Genomic DNA, 22642 nt, shown 5'->3' with positions numbered 1-22642 from the left:
CAAACTCTCCATGGCAACAAACAAACAAATGAAACTTGGGTGATACATATCAGATAATTACCTATAAACCTAACAGTGAATTGAGGAGAAATGTCTTCACGCAGACAGTGGGGAGAATGAGAACCACAAAGAGGAGTTGAGGTGAAAGTCACCGAAAACCATTCCAGAAGCTCGATAAACACATGAGGGAGAAATGAACAGAAGGATGGAGTGAGCAAAGAGCTGGGGATTGGAGAGGCTCTGGGAGAGGTGCAGAGAGAAAGCGGCCTGACAGTCTCTCACTGGGCCTCAGCCTCAGATACCAGCGAGTGATCACCTTCTCCCGCCGGCCTGCGATCCTGCCTCCTCACTTTCTCCTTTCCCCTCTCCCTCACCCTCTACTTGGCGGCTGTCGGCTGGGTCTGTCTGACTGTCTCCATGGTGTCCACTCCAAGATTCTTTGATGTTTCAAGAGGTGGAATTTTACTCATATTACTCACACTAATATTATTCAAACTAATGTTGCTGATGTTACTCACACTGATCATTCTAATATCACTCATACTAACATATTTCTAATATTATATTAATATTGCTCACACTATTTTTAAAAAAATGTTGAGTACCCAATCCTTTTTCCAATTAAGGGGCAATTTAGCATGGCCAATCCACCTACGCTGCACATCTTTGTGTTGTGGGGGTGAGACCCACGCAGACACTGGGAGGATGTGCAAACGTCACACTGACAGCGACCCGGGTCTGGGATCGAACTCAGGTCCTTGGTGCCATGAGGCGCCATGAAGCAGCAGTGCTAACCACAGCGCCATTGTGCCACCACATATTCCTTGTACTAAAAATACTCATATTATTTCACACAATAATATTACTGATATTACTCACTGACATATTTCTATTGTTACTCGCACTAATATTAATATTACTCATACTAATGTTATTCATACTAACACATTTCAAATATTACTCACACTAATATTACTAGTGTTACTCATACCACTATTACTAATATTACGCATACGAACATATTTTCAATATCACTCACACTAACATTACTCATACTAATATTGCTCACACTAATATTACTCCAGCATTACATTCAGCAGAGAGACGTCAAAGATTCCAGCAGAGGGCGGCAGAGAGACATCACTAAGGTGCATTCTGGGAGCAGTCAGTGCAGTCACCGTGACTGAACAGCAGATCGCAGAAGAACTCGGTGTCAAGGAACGGTAAGCTCCAAATATAACATTACTGCTGTGTTTCCATCCTTCCACCTCCTCTAATTAAAGAAAAGGGGAGGGAGAGATTGAGAGAGGTTCAATCCTGGAGGCTGGAAAATTTGTTGTAACCTCGAAGGTACTGGGAACCCGACGACAGCAGCAAGGAAGGACTCGAACCGTGACATTACAGAGTGCAGGTAAGTGATTGGCTAGTGACTGGTAAGTAGTTTTATTTTTATTTTCTATTTTCTTCTCTCTTATTCACACTTGGCGTTGTTGTAAAATTAACTTAAGAGTTATGTCATGACAGGAGATCCCAGAACCGTGTCATGCTCCTCCTGTGCGATGTGGGAATGTAGGGACCCTTCCGGTGTCCCTGACTCCTTCATGTGCAGGAAGTGTCGCAAAAACTGCAGCTCCTCTCAGACCTCCTGACGGTTCTGGAGCTGCACGTGGATTCACTTCAGAGCATCCGCGATGCTGAGGGAATCGTGGATAGAATGTTCAGTAAGTTAGTCACACTGCAGATAAAAATTACTGAGGAGGATAGGGAATGGGTGACCACCAGACAGAATAAGAGAAGGAAGGCAATACAAGGGTCCCCGCTGGTCATCTCTCTCCAAAACAGACATATAATTTTGGATACTGTTGGGGGGATGGCTCACCAGAGGAAGACAGCAGCAGCCATGTTCATGGCACTGTGGCTGGCTCTGCTGTGCAGGAGGGCAGGAAAAATAGTGGCAGGGCCATAGCAATAGGAGATTCAATTGTATGGGGAATAGATAGACGTTTCTGCGGCAACAAATGAGACTCCAGGATGGTATGTTGCCTCCCTCGTGCAAGGGCCAAAGATGTCTCGGAGCGGCTGCAGGGCATTCTGGGAGGGGAGGGTGAACAGCCAGCTGTCATGGTGTACATAGGTACCAAACAATATAGGTAAAAAATGGGATGATGTCCTACAAGCTGAATTTAGAGATTTAGAAGTTAAACTATAAAGCAGGACCTCAAAGTTAGTAATCCCAGGATTGCTACCAGTGCCATGTGCTAGTCAGAGTAGGTATGGCAGGAGAGCTAAGTTAATACGTGGCTTGAGGGATGGTGCAAGAGGGAGGGATTCAAATTCCTCGGATATTGGAACCAGTTCTGGCAGAGGTGGGACCATTACAAATCAGACGGTCTGCATCCGGGCAGGACTGGAACCAACGTCCTGGGGTGGGTTGGGGGGGTGGGTTGGGGGGGGGGGGGGGGGGGGGGTGTTTGCTAGTGCTGTTGGTGAGGGTTTAAACTAATATAACAGGGGATGGGAACTGATACAGGCAGTCGGAGGGAAGTAAGGTGGGGACAGAAACAAAAGGCAGGAAAGTGAAAAGTGGAAGGCAGAGATGCCAAAGGCAAAAATCAAAAAGGGTCACATTACATCATAATTCTAAAAGGGCAGCACGGTAGCATGGTGTTTAGCATAAATGCTTCACAGCTCCAGGGTCCCAGGTTCGATTCCCGGCTTGGGTCACTGTCTGTGCGGAGTCTGCACGTCCTCCCCGTGTGTGCGTGGGTTTCCTCCGGGTGCTCCGGTTTCCTCCCACAGTCCAAAGATGTGCGGGTTAGGTGGATTGGTCATGCTAAATTGCCCGTAGTGTCCTTAAAAGGTAAGGTTAAGGGGGGGGTTGTTGGGTTACGGGTATAGGGTGGATACGTGGGTTTGAGTAGGGTGATCATGGCTCGGCACAACATCGAGGGCCGAATGGCCTGTTCTGTGCTGTACTGTTCTAGGTTCTATGTTCTATAAATGTGAAAAAAACAAGCCTGAAGGTTCTGTGTCTCAATGCAAGGAGCATTTGTAATAAGGTTGATGAATATTTTTTTTCCAATAAATTTAGAGTACCCGATTCATTTTTTCCAATTAATGGCCAAGTTCCCATGGCCAATCCACCTACCCTCCATGGGCGAGATTCTCCGCAAATGCGGAGAATCGTAAAGGCTGCCGTGGGACAGGCCGTGACCCACGGCAGCCTTCACGCCCACTTCTGGGGCCGATTCTCCCTCCCGGCAGGGCTAGGACACGGCCGATGACGTCGGCTGCGCATGCGCAGGTTGGACAACCCCAACCCGTGCATGCGCAGTTGCCGTCTTTTCCCTCAGCCGCCCCACAAGACGTGGCAGCTTGATCTTGCGGGGCGGTGGAGGGAAAAGAGTGCGTCCATTACGGACGCCCCCTTGGCACGGCCGTACGGACTCCGAAACGGGCATCTAGCACCCGTTTCACGACGGCAGCGAGCAGGTGTGTTTGCTGCCGTGTTGAAACCGGCGTGAAGGCCCGGCTGCTCGGCCCAACGGCCTCGGAGAATCACAGCTCGCCGTAAAAAACGGCAGCGGCGATTCGTGGCTTGGGGGGGGGGGGAGAGTAGCGGGAGGGCGTGAAAAATGTCGGGAGGCCCTCCCGCTATTCTCCCACCCAGCATGGGGGGGCGGAGAATTGCGCCTCACATATTTTGAGTTATGGGGGCGCAACCCACACAAACACGGGGAGAATGTGCAAACTCCACACGGACAGTGACCAAGAACCGGGATCGAACCTGGGACCTCGGCGCCGTGAGGTAGCAGGGCTAACCAACTGCGCCACTGTGCTGCCCATCAAGTTGACGAATTAATTGCGCTGGCAATCATTTACGGAAATAATGTAAAAAGGGATCACAGAGACCTGACTCCAGGGTGACCAAGGATGTGAACTTAATATCCAGGGTTATTCAATATTCAGGAAAGATAGGAAAGGGAAGGGAGACATTGGGCGACATTGCTGGTTAAACAGCAGATTAATGCAATAGTAAGGAAGGATATTAGCCTGGGCGATGTGGAATCTGTACGGCTAGAGCTGCGGAACACCAAATAGCAAAAGGCCTTGGTGGGAGTTGTGTACAAACCACTAAACAGTAGTTATGAGGTTGGGGATGGCATCAAACAGGAAATTAGAGATGTGTGCAGTAAGGATTCAGCAGTTATTATGGGTGACTTCAATCTGCAGATTGATTGGGTGAATCAAACTGGTAGCAATGCAATCCAGGAGGATTTCCTGGAATATTTAAGGGATGGTTTTCTCGACCAATATGCCGAGGAACCAACTAGAGAGCAGGTCATCCTAGAACTGGGTATTGTGTAATGAGAGAGGATTAATTAGCGACGTTGTGGTGTGAGATCCTTTTAAGGAAGAGTGACCATAATATGGTAGAATTCTGCATTAAGATAGAGAGTCACACAGTTAAGTGTGAGACTGGGGTCCTGAACTTAAAGAAAGCCAACTTTGATGGTATGAGACGTGCATTGGCTAGAATAAGGTGGCATAGAATACTTAAGGGGTTGATGTTGGATATGCAATGGCAGACATTGAAAGAACACATGGATCAACTTCAACAGTTGTATATCCCTGACTGGAACAAGAGTAAGATGGGGAACGTGGAGCAGCCATGGTAAACGAGAGAAATCAGGGAAAGTGTTAAAGCCAAGGAGGAGGCATATAAATTGGCCAGAAAAAGCAGCAAGCCTGAGGACTGGGAGAAATTTTAAATTCAGCAGATGAGGACAAAGGATTTACTTCAGAAGGGGAAATAGAATACGAGAGTAAGCTTGCAGAAAGCATAAGAGCTGGCTGCAAAAGCTTCTGAAGATATGTGAAGAGAAAAAGCCTGGTGAAGACAAAGGTCTTCACAGTTAGAATCAGGTGAATTCATAATGGGCGACAAAGTGATGGCAGACCAGTTGAAGAAATACTTTGGATCTGTCTTTACGAAGGAGGACACAAATAACCTTCCAGAAATACTAGGGGACAGGGGGTCTAGCATGAAGGAGGAACTGAAGGAAATCCTTATTGGTCAGGAAATTGTATTTGGGAAATTGGTGGGGTTAAAACCCGATAAGTCCCCAGGGCCTGATGTTCTGTATCCCAGAGTACTTTAGAAAGTGGCCCTGGAAATAGTGAATGCATTGGTGATCATTTCCCACCATTCTTTAGACTCTGGAAGAGTTTGTACGGATTGGAGGATCGATAATGTAAACGGGGAATTATAGCCGTTTAGCCTGACGTTGGTGGGGGAAATGCTGGAATGAATTATCGAGGATAAAAAACTGAGCATTTGGAAAATGGGGACAGGATCGGTCCAAGTCAGCATGGATTCAGTAAAGGGAAATCATGCTTGACAAATCTTCTGGAATTTTTTGAGGATGTGACCAGTAGAGTGGACAGGGGTAAACCAGTGGATGTTGTGTATCTGGACTTTCAAAAGGCTTTTGACAAGTTCCCACACAATAAATTAGTGACTCTAATACACCTTCTGGCTGTGACTGCAGCTATCCAGCTCTGAAAACAAAACTAAAACACACCCTCCAGCAAACAGCCGAAAACAAAAGTAAAAAGCTGACAGACAGCCCAGCTCCACCCACTCTCTGATATCACTGCAGTAATAAACACCCATTTCTTAAAGGTACTCACACTACAGGGGCAAAATTCTCCGACCCCCAGCAGGGTCGGAGAATCGCCTGGGGCCGCCTAAAATCCCGCCCCCGCCGTGGCAAAGATTCTCCGCCACCTGGGAAGTGGCGGTGGCGGGAATCTCGCCACTTCGACCGGAGGGGCCCCTGCGGTGATTCTGCGGCCCGGATGGGCCGAAGTCCCGCCGCTGGGAGGCCTCTCCCGCCGCCGAGGTTTGAACCACCTCTGGAAAGGCGGGATCAGCGGTGCGAGCGGGCCCCGGGGTCCTGGGGGAGGCGGGGGGCGATCGAACCCCGAGGGGTGCCCCCACGGTGGCCTGGCCCGCGATTGGGGGCCCCCGCTCAGACTCCGGGCCAGTGCCGTGGGTGCACTATTTCTCCTTCCGGGGCCGCCATGGCGGAAGCGGAAGAGAACCCCACATCGCGCATGCGCCAGCAGTGATGTCAGCGGCCAGCCCCACTGCCGGGGGCACCGGTTTTTTGCGCCAGTCTTCTGGTGCAAACCGCTCCAGCGCGGGGCTGGCCCCCAAAGGTGGGGAGAATTCCCCACCTTTGGGGAGGCCCGACCCCTGAGTGGTTGGCGCCACTCCCCTACGCCGGGACCCTCCATCACGCCGGGTGGGGGAGAATGCCGGCCCAGATATTTATATACACACCCATTTACAAACACTTATTTCTCAAAGGTACTCTCACATGACACTAATATCATGAATATTACTCACACTAATATTACACACATTAATATCATTAATATTACTCACACCAATATTACTCACACTATTATTACTCATACTAATATCACCATTATTACTCATACTAATATTACTAATAACGTGCATACTAACATATTTCCAATATTAGTCACATTGGCATTATTCACTATTATTATTAATATTACTCACACTAGTATTACTCATGCTAATGTCACTAATATTGCTCATACTAATATTACTAATGTGCATACTAATATATTTCTAATATTACTCATACTGGTATTATTCACACTAGTATTATTAATATTACTAACACTTTTCTAACACTAATATTACTAAAACTTGCACTAATATTACTCACACTAGTATTACTCAACCTTGCATATTTCTATTATTGCTCACACTAATATTACTCACACTAATATTACTCACACTAATATTACTCACACTGATATTACCCATACTAATATTACTCACACTAATATTACTCACACTAATATTACTCACACTAATATTACTCACACTAATATTACACACACTAATATTACTCACACTGATATTACACACACTAATATTACACACACTAATATTACTCACACTGATATCTGATATTACACACACTATTACTCACACTGAAATTACTCACACTAATATTACACACACTAATATTACTCACACTAATATTACACACACTAATATTACACACACTAATATTAAACACACTAATATTAAACACACTGATCTTACACACACTAATATTACACACACTAATATTAAATCACAGATAAATTACACACACTAATATTACACACACTGATATTACACACACTAATATTACACACACTAATATTATACACACTGATATTGCCCATACTAATATGACACACACTAATATGACACACACTAATATGACACACACTGATATTACACACACTGATATTACACACACTAATATTATACACACTGATATTACCCATACTAATATGACACACACTAATATGACACACACTAATATGACACACACTAATATGACACACACTAATATGACACACACTGATATTACACACACTGATATTACACACACTGATATTACACACACTGATATTATACACACTGATATTACTCACACTGATATTACTCACACTGATATTACTCACACTCATATTACACACACTAATATTACACACACTAATACTACACACACTAATACTACACACACTAATACTACATACACTAATACTACACACACTAATACTACACACACTGATATTACGCACACTGATATTACACACACTGATATTACTCACACTAATATTACACACACTGATATTACACACACTGATATTACACACACTGATATTACACACACTGATATTACACACACTAATATTACACACACTAATATTACACACACTGATATTACACACACTGATATTACACACACTAATATTACACACACTAATATTACACACACAAATATTACACACACTAATATTACACACACTAATATTACATACACTGATATTACACACACTGATATTACACACTAATATTACACACACTAATATTACACACACTGATATTACCCATACTAATATTATACACACTAATATTACACACACTAATATTAGGGATTAGGGAACCATGGATGACGGGTGAAATTGTGAGACTAGCTAAGATGAAAAAGGAAGCATACATAGGATCGAGGCAACTCAAAACTGATGAAGCTTTGGAGGAATATCGGGAAAGTAGGACGAATCTCAAACGCGCAATAAAGAGGGCTAAAAGGGGTCATGAAATATCTTTGGCTAACAGAGTTAAGGAAAATCCCAAAGCATTTTATTCGTATGTAAGGAGCAAGAGGGTAACTAGAGAAAGGATTGGCCCACTTATAGACAAAGAGGAAATTTATGCGTGGACTCAAAGGAATTGGGTGAGGTTCTTAATGAGTACTTTGCATCGGTATTAACAAAGGAGAGGGACAAGATGGATGTTGAGGCTAGGGATGGATGTTTAAATACTCTCGGTCAAGTTGTCATACGGAAGGGGGATGTTTTGGGTATTCTGAATGACATTAAGGTGGACAAGTCCCCAGGACCGGATGGGATCTATCCCAGGTTACTGAGGGAAGCGAGGGTCGAAATAGCTGGGGCCTTAACAGATATCTTTGCAGCATCCTTGAGCACGGGTGAGGTCCCGGAGGACTGGAGAATTGCTAATGTTGTCCCTTTGTTTAAGAAGGGTAGCAGGGATAATCCAGGGAATTATAGACCTGTGAGCTTGACGTCAGTGGTAGGCAAACTGTTGGAGAAGATACTGAGGGATAGGATCTATTCACATCTGGAAGAAATTAGACTTATCAGTGATAGGCAGCATGGTTTTGTGCAGGGAAGGTCATGTCTTACAAACCTAATAGAATTCTTTGAGGAAGTGACAAAGATAATTGATGAGGGAAGGGCTGTAGATGTCGTATACATGGACTTTAGTAAGGCGTTTGATAAGGTTTCCCATGGCAGGTTGATGGAAAAAGTGAAGTCGTATGGGGTTCAGGGTGTACTAGCTAGATGGATAAAGAACTGGCTGGGCAACAGAAGACAGAGAGTAGTGGTGGAAGGGAGTGTCTCAAAATGGAGAAGGGTGACTAGTGGTGTTCCACAGGGATCCGTGCTCAGACCACTGATGTTTGTGATCTACATAAATGACCTGGAGGAAGGTATAGGTGGTCTGATTAGCAAGTTTGCAGATGATACTAAGATTGGTGGAGTTGCAGATAGTGAGGACTGTCAGAGAATACAACAAAATATAGATAGATTGGAGAGTTGGGCAGAGAAATGGCAGATGGAGTTCAATCCAGGCAAATGCGAGGTGATGCATTTTGGAAGATCAAATTCAAGAGCGGACTATATGGTCAATGGAAGGGTCTTGGGGAAAATTGATGTGCAAAGAGATCTGGGAGTTCAGGTCCATTGTACCCTGAAGGTGGCAATGCAGGTTGATAGAGTGGTAAAGAAGGCATCCAGCATGCTTGCCTTCATCGGACGGGGTATTGAGTACAAGAGTTGGCAGGTCATGTTACAGTTGTATAGGACTTTGGTTCGGCCACATTTGGAATACTGCGTGCAGTTCTGGTCGCCACATTACCAGAAGGATGTGGATGCTTTGGAAAGGTGCAGAGGAGGTTCACCAGGATGTTGCCTGGTATGGAGGGTGCTAGCTATGAAGAACGGTTGAGTAGATTAGGATTGTTTTCTTTGGAAAGACGGAGGTTGAGGGGGGACCTGATTGAGGTCTACAAAATTATGAGAGGTATGGAAAGGGTGGATAGCAACAAGCTTTTCCCAAGAGTGGGTGTGTCAGTTACAAGGGGTCACGATTTCAAGGTGAGAGGGGGAAAGTTTAAGGGAGATGTGCGTGGAAAGTTTTTTACGCAGAGGGTGGTGGGTGCCTGGAACGCTTTGTAGCGGAGGTGGTAGAGGCGGGCACGATAGCATCATTTAAGAAGCATCTAGACAGGTATATGAACGGGACGGAACAGAGGGAAGTAGACCTTGGAAAATACGCGACAGGCGTATAAAGGATCTGGATCAGCGCAGGCTGGGAGGGCCGAAGGGCCTGTTCCTGTGCTGCAATAAAAATGTTTTTAAATAACTCACACTGATATTACACACACCGATATTACCCACACCGATATCACCCACACCGATATTACCCACACCGATATTACCCACATCGATATTACCCACAGTGATATTACCCACACTGATATTACCCACACCGATATTACCCACACCGATATTACCCACACTGATATTACCCACACCGATATTACCCACACCGATATTACCCACACTGATATTACCCACACCGATATTACCCACACCGATATTACCCACACCGATATTACCCACACCGATATTACCCACACCGATATTACCACACCGATATTACACACACCGATATTACCCACACCGATATTACCCACACCGATATTACCCACACCGATATTACCCACACCGATATTACCCACACTGATATTACACACACCGATATTACCCACACCGATATTACCCACACTGATATTACACACACCGATATTACCCACACCGATATTACCCACACCGATATTACCCACACTGATATTACCCACACTGATATTACCCACACCGATATTACACACACTGATATTACCCACACCGATATTACCCACACCGATATTACCCACACCGATATTACCCACACCGATATTACCCACACCGATATTACCCACACCGATATTACCCACACTGATATTACACACACCGATATTACCCACACCGATATTACCCACACCGATATTACACACACCGATATTACCCACACCGATATTACCCACACCGATATTACCCACACCGATATTACACACACTGATATTACCCACACCGATATTGCCCACACTGATATTACACACACCGATATTACACACACCGATATTACCCACACCGATATTACCCACACTGATATTACCCACACTGATATTACCCACACTGATATTACCCACACCGATATTACCCACACTGATATTACCCACACCGATATTACCCACACCGATATTACCCACACTGATATTACCCACACCGATATTACCCACACCGATATTACCCACACCGATATTACCCACACCGATATTACACACACCGATATTACCCACACCGATATTACACACACCGATATTACCCACACCGATATTACCCACACCGATATTACCCACACCTATATTACACACACCGATATTACCCACACCGATATTACCCACACCGATATTACACACACCGATATTACCCACACCGATATTACCCACACCGATATTACCCACACCTATATTACACACACCGATATTACACACACCGATATTACCCACACTGATATTACCCACACCGATATTACACACACCGATATTACCCACCGATATTACACACACCGATATTACCCACACCGATATTACACACACTGATATTACACACACCGATATTACCCACACCGATATTACCCACACCGATATTACCCACACCTATATTACCACACACCGATATTACCCACACCGATATTACCCACACCGATATTACCCACACCGATATTACCCACACTGATATTACCCACACCTGATATTACCCACACCGATATTACCCACACTGATATTACCCACACCGATATTACACACACCGATATTACCCACCGATATTACCCACACTGATATTACCCACACCGATATTACCCCACACCGATATTACCCACACTGATATTACCCACACCGATATTACCCACACTGATATTACCCACACCGATATTACCCACACCGATATTACACACACCGATATTACACACACCGATATTACCCACACCGATATTACCCACACCGATATTACCCACACTGATATACCCACACCGATATTACCCACACTGATATTACCCACACCGATATTACCCACACCGATATTACCCACACCGATATTACACACACCGATATTACCCACACCGATATTACCCACACTGATATTACCCACACCGATATTACACACAGTAATATTACACACACTGATATCACACACACTGATATTACACACACCGATATTACACACACCGATATTACACACACCGATATTACCCACACCGATATTACCCACACCGATATTACCCACCGATATACCCACCTGATATACCCACACCGATATTACCCACACCGATATTACACACACCGATATTACCCACACCGATATTACCCACACCGATATTACACACACACCGATATTACCCACACCGATATTACACACACCGATATTACCCACACCGATATTACCCACACCGATATTACCCACACCGATATTACCCACACCGATATTACCCACACCTGATATTACCCACACGATATTACCCACACCGATATTACCCACACCGATATTACCCACACCGATATTACCCACACCGATATTACCACACCGATATTACCCACACCGATATTACCCACACCGATATTACCCACAATGATATTACCAACGATATTACCCACACCGATATTACCCACACCGATATTACCCACACCGATATACCCACACCGATATTACCCACACCGATATTACACACACCGATATTACACACACCGATATTACCCACACCGATATTACCCACACTGATATTACCCACACCGATATTACCCACACTGATATTACCCACACCGATATTACCCACACCGATATTACACACACTGATATTACCCACACCGCTATTACACACACTGATATTACCCACACCGATATTACCCACACCGATATTACACACACCGATATTACCCACACCGATATTACCCACACCGATATTACCCACACCGATATTACCCACACCGATATTACCCACACCGATATTACCCACACCGATATTACACACACTGATATTACCCACACCGCTATTACACACACTGATATTACCCACACCGATATTACCCACACTGATATTACCCACACCGCTATTACACACACCGATATTACACACCGATATTACACACACTGATATTACCCACACCGATATTACCCACACCGATATTACACACCGATATTACACACACCGATATTACACACACCGATATTACCCACACCGATATTACACACACTGATATTACCCACACCGATATTACCCACACTGATATTACCCACACCGCTATTACACACACCGATATTACACACACCGATATTACCCACACCGATATTACCCACACTGATATTACCCACACCGATATTACCCACACCGATATTACCCACACCGATATTACCCACACCGATATTACCCACACCGATATTACCCACACTGATATTACCCACACCGATATTACACACACCGATATTACCCACACCGATATTACCCACACCGATATTACCCACACCGATATTACCCACACCGATATTACCCACACTGATATTACCCACACCGATATTACCCACACTGATATTACCCACACCGATATTACCCACACCGATATTACCCACACCGATATTACCCACACCGATATTACCCACACCGATATTACCCACACCGATATTACCCACACCGATATTACCCACACCGATATTACCCACACCGATATTACCCACACCGATATTACCCACACCGATATTACCCACACCGATATTACCCACACCGATATTACCCACACCGATATTACCCACACCGATATTACCCACACCGATATTACCCACACCGATATTACCCACACTGATATTACCCACACTGATATTACCCACACTGATATTACACACACCGATATTACCCACCGATATTACCCACACTGATATTACACACACCGATATTACCCACACCGATATTACCCACACCGATATTACACACACCGATATTACACACACCGATATTACCCACCGATATTACCCACACTGATATTACCCACACTGATATTACCCACACTGATATTACCCACACTGATATTACACACACCGATATTACCCACACCGATATTACCCACACCGATATTACCCACACTGATATTACACACACCGATATTACCCACACCGATATTACCCACCGATATTACCCACACCGATATTACACACACCGATATTACCCACCGATATTACCCACACTGATATTACACACACCGATATTACCCACACCGATATTACCCACACCGATATTACACACACCGATATTACCCACACCGATATTACACACACCGATATTACACACACCGATATTACCCACCGATATTACCCACACCGATATTACCCACACCGATATTACCCACACCGATATTACACACACCGATATTACCCACACCGATATTACCCACACCGATATTACCCACACCGATATTACCCACACCGATATTACCCACACCGATATTACCCACACCGATATTACCCACACCGATATTACCCACACCGATATTACCCACACCGATATTACCCACACCGATATTACCCACACCGATATTACCCACACCGATATTACCCACACCGATATTACTCACACTGATATTACCCACACCGATATTACACACACCGATATTACCCACACTGATATTACCCACACCGATATTACCCACACCGATATTACTCACACTGATATTACCCACACCGATATTACCCACACTGATATTACCCACACCGATATTACCCACACCGATATTACCCACACCGATATTACCCACACCGATATTACCCACACTGATATTACCCACACCGATATTACCCACACCGATATTACTCACACTGATATTACCCACACCGATATTACACACACCGATATTACCCACACTGATATTACCACACACCGATATTACACACACCGATATTACCCACACTGATATTACCCACACCGATATTACCCACACCGATATTACCCACACTGATATTACACACACCGATATTACCCACACCGATATTACCCACACCGATATTACCCACACTGATATTACACACACCGATATTACCCACACCGATATTACCCACACCGATATTGCCCACACTGATATTACCCACACCGATATTACCCACACCGATATTACCCACACCGATATTGCCCACACTGATATTACCCACACCGATATTACCCACCGATATTACCCACACTGATATTACACACACCGATATTACCCACACCGATATTACCCACACCGATATTACCCACACTGATATTACCCACACTGATATTACCCACACCGATATTACCCACACCGATATTACCCACACCGATATTACCCACACCGATATTACCCACACCGATATTACACACACCGATATTACCCACACCGATATTACCCACACCGATATTACCCACACTGATATTACCCACACCGATATTACCCACACTGATATTACCCACACCGATATTACCCACACCGATATTACACACACCGATATTACCCACACCGATATTACACACACCGATATTACCCACACCGATATTACCCACACCGATATTACCCACACCGATATTACCCACACCGATATTACCCACACCGATATTACACACACCGATATTACCCACACTGATATTACCCACACCGATATTACCCACACCGATATTACCCACACTGATATTACACACACCGATATTACACACACCGATATTACCCACACTGATATTACCCACACCGATATTACCCACACCGATATTACACACACCGATATTACACACACCGATATTACCCACACCGATATTACCCACACCGATATTACCCACACCGATATTACCCACACCGATATTACACACACCGATATTACACACACCGATATTACCCACACCGATATTACACACACCGATATTACACACACCGATATTACACACACCGATATTACCCACACTGATATTACCCACACCGATATTACCCACACCGATATTACCCACACCGATATTACCCAGAGCGGGGGAGACTGAGGGGGGGTGGGGAAGACTGAGGAGGGGAGTGTGGGAGACGGAGGGCGGAGTGTGGGAGACGAAGGGGGGAGTGGGGGAGACTGAGGGGGGAGTGGGGGAGACTGAGGGGGGAGTGGGGGAGACTGAGGAGGGGAGTGTGGGAGACTGAGGGGGGAGTGGGGGACAGTGTGGGAGGCGGAGGGCGGAGTGAGGGAGGCGGAGGGGGAGTGTGGGAGACGGAGGGGGGAGTGTGGGAAATAGAGCGGGGGAGTGTGGGAGACGGAGGGGGGAGTGTGGGAGACTGAGGGGGGGAGTGGGGGAGACTGAGGGGGGAGTGGGGGAGATTGAGGGGGGAGTGTGGGAGACTGAGGGGGGAGTGTGGGAGACGGAGGGGGGAGTGGGGGAGACGGAGGGGTAGGGAGAGAGTGAGCGAGTGAGCCGTCCAACCCCGGTTACAAAATGTCTGCCACCATGCCATGGTGCGCAGGTGACGAGGACACGGCCGCTGGTTCCCCTGTGGCTTCCGGCCACAGGCCACTGACGCACCGGTGAAGAGGACGTAGTTTACTGGCCGTTGGATGCAGAAAGTGACCAGGGGTTAGGCTGCCCGCGTGTCAGCAGCGCGACCAGGCCACCAGGACACACAGGTATCCCGTGGCAGGCGGCTGCCGAGGTGTCGACTAACCTCCGTCTAACATGTCCCGTTTCTCTGCCCCTACCACCCTTCTGTAGGTTAGCACGATGTATGGGAACAGAACGGCTATGTTCTGCGCAGTGGTTGAGGCCGCTGTACTGCATTTGGAGATGCAGCAGCATCCACAGCCACAACCCGCAGTGGATGCAGGGCCAGCTGCAGCAGCAGAGGGAAGGGCCGAGGAGTTGCCAGTCGTCGAGCAGCATGGGGAGGAGGAGGAGGAGGGGGAGAGAGTGAGGGTGCAGCCATGGCGCCAGAGGCGACGGCCAAGGCCGAGGGTGTACCGTGTCCGGATCTCTTTCCTAACAATGACGGACATCACCTGCAGGAGGAGACTCCGGCTGAGTAGGGGGACGGTGATACATATCTGTCACCTCGTGGCGCACCTCGCCCCACGTGGAACGGGGGGAGGACACGTGATCCCGGTTGCCATCAAGGTGACGGTCGCTCTTAACTTCTATGCGACCAGCTCCTTCCAGTCTCCGAGCAGGGACCTCTCTGGGATCTCCCAGTCATCGGTGCACAGGTGCATCCGGGATGTGACCGACGCCCTCTATGCCATCACGGACCGCTACATCACCTTTCCCGAGGACCGAGCAAGTCAAGACTCACGAGCCCGTGGATTTGCCAGCATGGCCGGGATACCGATGGTGCAGGGGGCAATCGATTGTGTTCACGTCCCCATGCGCCCGTCTGCAGGGGACAGGGACGTGTTCACAAACAGAAGGGGGACATACTCCATTAATGTCCAGGTGGTATGCGACCCCCACATGAGGATCATGAATGTCTGTGCAAGGTTCCCAGGGAGTGTGCATGACTCCTACATACTTGCGCAGTCGTACATCCCTGCGATGTTTGAGGGACGTCCCCCCTGGCTGAGGGGCTGGTTGCTAGGCGACAGGGGTTATCCGCTGAGGTCTTGGCTGATGACGCCTATACGGAGGCCTCAGACCAATTCGGAAACCCGATACAACGAGGCCCATGCAGCAACCAGGGGTGTGGTGGAGCGCTGCCTTGCCCTCCTGAAGATGAGATTCAGGTGCCTGGACCGCTCCGGAGGGGCCCTGCAGTACCATCTCGACAGGGTCGTTCGCATTGTAGTGGTCTGCTGTGCGCTGCACAACATTACGATGCAGAGGGGAGATGACCTGCTGCAGGAGGCGGAGGGAGAAGCCAGTGGCAGTGGTGCCAGCACAGAGGAGGAGGAGGAGGAGGAGGAGGCTGGCGGAGTGGCGGGTGCAGCACGCAGACACGACCCAGGTGCTGGTGATGTCCAGGAGGCGGCACGACAGACCCGTCAAGGACGGCGGGCACGCGACGCCTTGGTGGCAGCACCGTTCACGCGTCGCATGCGACGTCCCCGCTGAACACAAAAGCACCACCTGCATCACTAGTCGTGCAAAGGGTCACCACACAACCTCCACCACCACAACGCCCCCCCCCCCCCCCCAACCCCCTCTCAGTGTACACTGCTCCACTTCGACATCACCCTTAACACTGGGTCCAGACGGTGTGGCACAACATTGATGGCTATGTCAGCGGGTGTGATCAGTGCCATGTGGAATGATGACAGCCCGCTCTGCGAAGAGCTGTGAGCTCAGAATCGTTAGAGAGAGTCTGAGCCATGGCAATAGCTGAACCATCCACCTTGGTGGCCGCTGAGTTCGTCACGGGCTCTGGGTGTGTGAAGGGACAGAGGATGGGGGAGGTGTCCCAGTGGGCAGAGTGTGTGAAGGGACAGACGATGGGGGAGGTGTCCCAATGGGCAGAGTGTGTGAAGGGACAGAGGATGGGGGGTGTTTGTCATGCAGTGTTGTCTCACTTGTTGCAGCTCCGCCAACCTCGCATTGCGCGATCTCCCGGGTGGCAGATCCCCCAACAAGGTCCAGTGCCCTCTGCTCAAACGTGGTGAGGGGGTGCAGGATGGGTGAACCCCCTCCAATCTTGTTCCGCTCATGAGTGTTGTGAGCGGTCTTGTCCTGTTGGGGGAGGGGGCATAGGTAGATCATTACAATACGGCAGGTATCAGCAGTCCGTTCAGATACTGGCACAGTTTGGGGGTCAAGTTGTAATAAACCATTGCATCTCTCCACGGGGGCCAGAGCGCTGGGTCTGTGACAACTTTGTGAACCACCCTCAACTCACTCTGCCCCAATCCCCCTCCACCCCCTGTGCTGGGGGGGGGGGGGGGGGAGGTGGGTGATTAAGTAAAGGGGGGAGGGATGGTTGTGACCCGGGGGCACCCTCTTGGCACTTACCCTGGCAGTCCTGGTGAGGTTGTGCATCTTCTTCCGACATTGCTCTGCAGAGCGAGGGGTCTTCCCCACAGCACTGACGGCAGCAGCAGGCCTGGCGCACCTCGCTGGCAGGGTGGCGATGCCCTCTACGCGGGCAGATGATGCCCCTTCTCTGCTCGATTGATTTGAGCAGCGTCTCCACGTCAGCCTCCACGAATCGCGGGGCTGCTCTCCTCAGCTCCGACATCTTGGCCTGCAGTTTCTGTGCTCGCCCGCGCCTTTTTACGGCGTCAGGCGGCCTTACGTGGGCATGTTCGTGTCGTTGCCGCGTTCCGGCATCATCGCGCACGTGATTGACTCGGCCCCGTTCCTAGCCCATTTCCCGGACGTGAATACATCGGGAACGGGGCCGTGTCGGGCCGTCGCAAAAGTCGGCCAAAACGGCGAACTTCGCGATTTTCCGCGGGCGCGGAGAATCGCGCCCATAAAGTTTAAAAGCACAAACAGAGGCTCTTTGGCCCATTGTGTGAACACCAGCCATCAGGCACCTCTATATTCCAATCCCACTTTCTCTTAGTCCATAGCCTTGTATGATTTGGTGTTTCAAATGCTCATCTAAATGTTTCTTAAATGTTGTGAGGGTTCCCACCTCTACCATCTTACAGGCAGTGAGTTCCAGATTCCCACCACCCTCTGAGTGGAAAGGTTTTTCCTGAAACCCCCACTAAATCTCCTGCTCCTTAAGTTAAATCTATGCCCCCTGTTTATTGATCCACCTACGGAGAGGAAAAAGTTCTTCCCATCGCCCTAGCTATCTCCCTGGTAATGTAGATGTCTCAATGAGGTCTCCCCAAAGCCTTCTCTGCTCCAAGGCAAACAACCCCAGTCTTTCCAGCCTCTCCTCAGAGCTGAAATGTTCCAGCCGAAGCAACATCCTGGTGAATCTCGTCTGCACCCTCTCCAGTGTAATCACTTCTCTCCTTTGGTGTTGTGACCAAAACTTCACACAGTTTTCAGTACTGTGGCCGAATCAATGTTTTATGCAGCTCCATCATAACCTCCTTCTCTTAGATTCTATACCTCGGCTAATAAAGGCAATTATCCTATATGCCTTCTTAACCACCCGATCTAATTGCCCTCGAAAGGGAAAATGCTGGAAAATCTCAGCAAGTCTGGCCGGCATCTGTCGGGAGAGAAAAGAGCTAACGTTTCAAGTCCGATGACTGTCAAAGCTGGTGATCTAATTGCCCTGCTGCCTTCAGGGATCCCAAGGTCCATACTTCTGAGCATCGTACCGTTCATTGTGAATTCTTTGCCTTGTTAGTCCTCCCAAAATGCATCATCTCACACTTTTCAGGGTTAAATTCCATTTTCCAAAGTTCTGCCCATCTGGCTTCCCCGTCTATAACATCCTGTAATCTAAGGCTTTCCTCCTCGCTGTTTAGCACACATCAATTTTCGTGACATCTGCCAACTTACCAATCATATCTCCTCCGTTCATGTCTAGATCATTAATGTGAGAGAGAAGACAGCTATCTCAGCTCTGCCAGAAACAGAAACAGGAGAATGGAAAGAAGGCAATCCCAGAAACTACATAGTTCTGGAAGCCAGGGGGTAAAAGGAGAAGTTCCAGGAAGATTGAAGCCACAGGAACAAAAGGGAACTGGATTTTGAACAAAGTCCTGTTCATTGAACTGAAAGCCATGATCTGGAGATGCCGGCATTGGACTGGGGTGGGCACAGTAAGAAGTATTACAACACCAGGTTAAAGTCCAACAGGTTTGTTTTGAATCACTGGCTTTCGGAGCTCCAAACCTGTTGGACTTTAACCTGGTGTTGTAAGACTTCTTATTGAAGTGAAAGGCAGAGATAAAAAGTGTAGACCTGGTGAAATTGGCAACAAGAAGACAGATTGCTGAAGCAATCCTAATGGTGTTGACGACAGGACAGTCTGTAAAGCTGGAGTGGTCTATTGGTGGCTGGGGGCCTGAGAGATTAGGTGGAAGTTTGAATGCATGTGGCAATTCAAGACCGAGGAATACGAAAAGGAGAGTTGGGAATCCTGGCAATTGATCCTTGCCGAATACAGCTGAGAGAGAGTTTAGTTTGGAAGAAGATAGTCAGGTAGGTCTTTTCGAGCATGTACTTTGGAAATATTCATGTGATAATTGTCCAGGGAATTTGAGGAGACGTCTACAGTAGCTCGATTGATTGCTATCTGCAACTTGGTTTCAGACTGGGGTGTGTCTGACCACAGTTAAACTGTTAATACTGGAGTCTAAAACTTAAATAAAGGTCACTGCAAATGTGTGAAACAACATTGGCTACAGCAGACAGGAAAAAATACTAACAGTAAGCTGGCAGGGAAGTGGCACGGAAAAATTTAAGGAGATTTTCGTAATTCTCAACAAAAGTATATTCCATTGAGAAAGAAAGACTCAATGGGAAAGATGCACCATCTGTGGTTATTGAAGAAAGTTCAGGATGTTGTCAAATTGAAAGAAAAGACGGACAATGCTATGAAGATTAGTGGTAAACCCGAAGATTAGGACCGTGTAAGAAACCAGTAAAGTAACTGGTCTACACTAAAAAAAGTAACACAGGTGGAGAAATTAGAATGAAAGAGTAAATTGGCAAGAAAGAGAAATGCTGACAGTAAGAGTTTCTGCACATATTTCAAAAGTAAGAGAGTAGCTAAAGTGAGCATTGGTCCCTTAGAGGATGCAACTTGCGAATTAATAGTGGGAGACAAGGAAATAGGAGAGACATTGAGCAAGTATTTATGCTTTGGTCTTCAGGGTAGAGACACTTGGAACATTGCAATAGTGATAGTACACAATGAAGTGAAAAATGGAGGGATAAACTTCAAATGATAACTGGGGGCCTGCATTTAAGCATGGATAATGAGGCTTGGTTGTGAGACCAGACCAATGAAAAGCACTTACTTGACGGGGAATTTTGTTGTGACAACTAAAATGAATTGTATGGAAGGTTTGATTGACATCTTTAAATGCTTTTATTTAAATTGTTCTTTCTGTGATCTCTTTTGTCAAATGTCTCAATTTTTCTTGGGACAATATTAAGAAATGTGAAGTGTTTGAAGATTCTTTTATTGATATTTTACTGGTTTATCTTGGGCGATAGGAACAGCAGTTTGGTTTTCAGGAGAATATGTGTGATTGGATGTTTTTTATCTTTCAGCAGTCCCAAACTTGCCATTGTTATTGACTGGCTCAGTGGTCATGTGCACAGTACAAACTGGATGAACGGCAAATAGGATGAGCCAGCATGAGGAGGCATGGGGGCTTGGAAGGGCCTTGAGTGCAAGAGGAGACATGAGAGCTTCAAAGCGGCTTGAGTTGTTTTTTGAGTTGGCATGAGCGAACATGGGGCATGGGTACGATCTTCTGACCTTTCCTATCAGAATGGTCCTGAATCCAGACAATAGTTCATGAAGGGGATGTGACCCACGAGTCATGGAGATGAAGGCCTGACTCTATGGAAATTGTGAAGACAATGAGATGCCTACCCACCCCGCTACAGGCACCCTTATCCCGCACCAGTGAAAATTGAGGGTACGAGGAATTGTGGTGGGAATCCCATTGTTAAATGGTTCTGGAGTCGATCCAACTCCACAAAAAACCTGGACCAATATCTCCAAATGTGGGTTGGTGTGATAGTTTTCTTTCTAATGCTCCCGTGAAGAGCCTCGGGTGTGTTATTACATTAAAGGTGCAACATGAAAATACAGTGATGTGGTTGTTGTATTAAGCGAGGATCATTCCCCTGCACCATGGAAGGATGGGAAATAGGAGTCAGAGTCATTGAGCCTTGAACCTGCCCTAACATTTATTACAATGACGGCTCATCTTCTTTCTTATCTTCCTTTTTCCTGAGACCAAACATTTG

General features: G+C 47.0%; 1 long non-coding RNA gene across 1 annotated transcript; it reads left to right on the top strand.

Moving 5' to 3' along the window:
* Positions 1 to 90: 90 nt before the first annotated feature.
* Positions 91 to 22459, top strand: LOC119957028. Its single transcript, XR_005458729.1, has 3 exons — positions 91 to 454; positions 1086 to 1223; positions 21935 to 22459. It is a non-coding gene; the product is annotated as an uncharacterized LOC119957028 (long non-coding RNA).
* The last annotated feature ends 183 nt before the right edge of the window (positions 22460 to 22642 follow it).

The sequence above is a fragment of the Scyliorhinus canicula genome, chromosome 25 (assembly GCF_902713615.1).
Source record: "Scyliorhinus canicula chromosome 25, sScyCan1.1, whole genome shotgun sequence".
NCBI classification, from domain to species: domain Eukaryota; kingdom Metazoa; phylum Chordata; class Chondrichthyes; order Carcharhiniformes; family Scyliorhinidae; genus Scyliorhinus; species Scyliorhinus canicula.
This window is presented reverse-complemented; position numbering and strand designations above follow the sequence as displayed.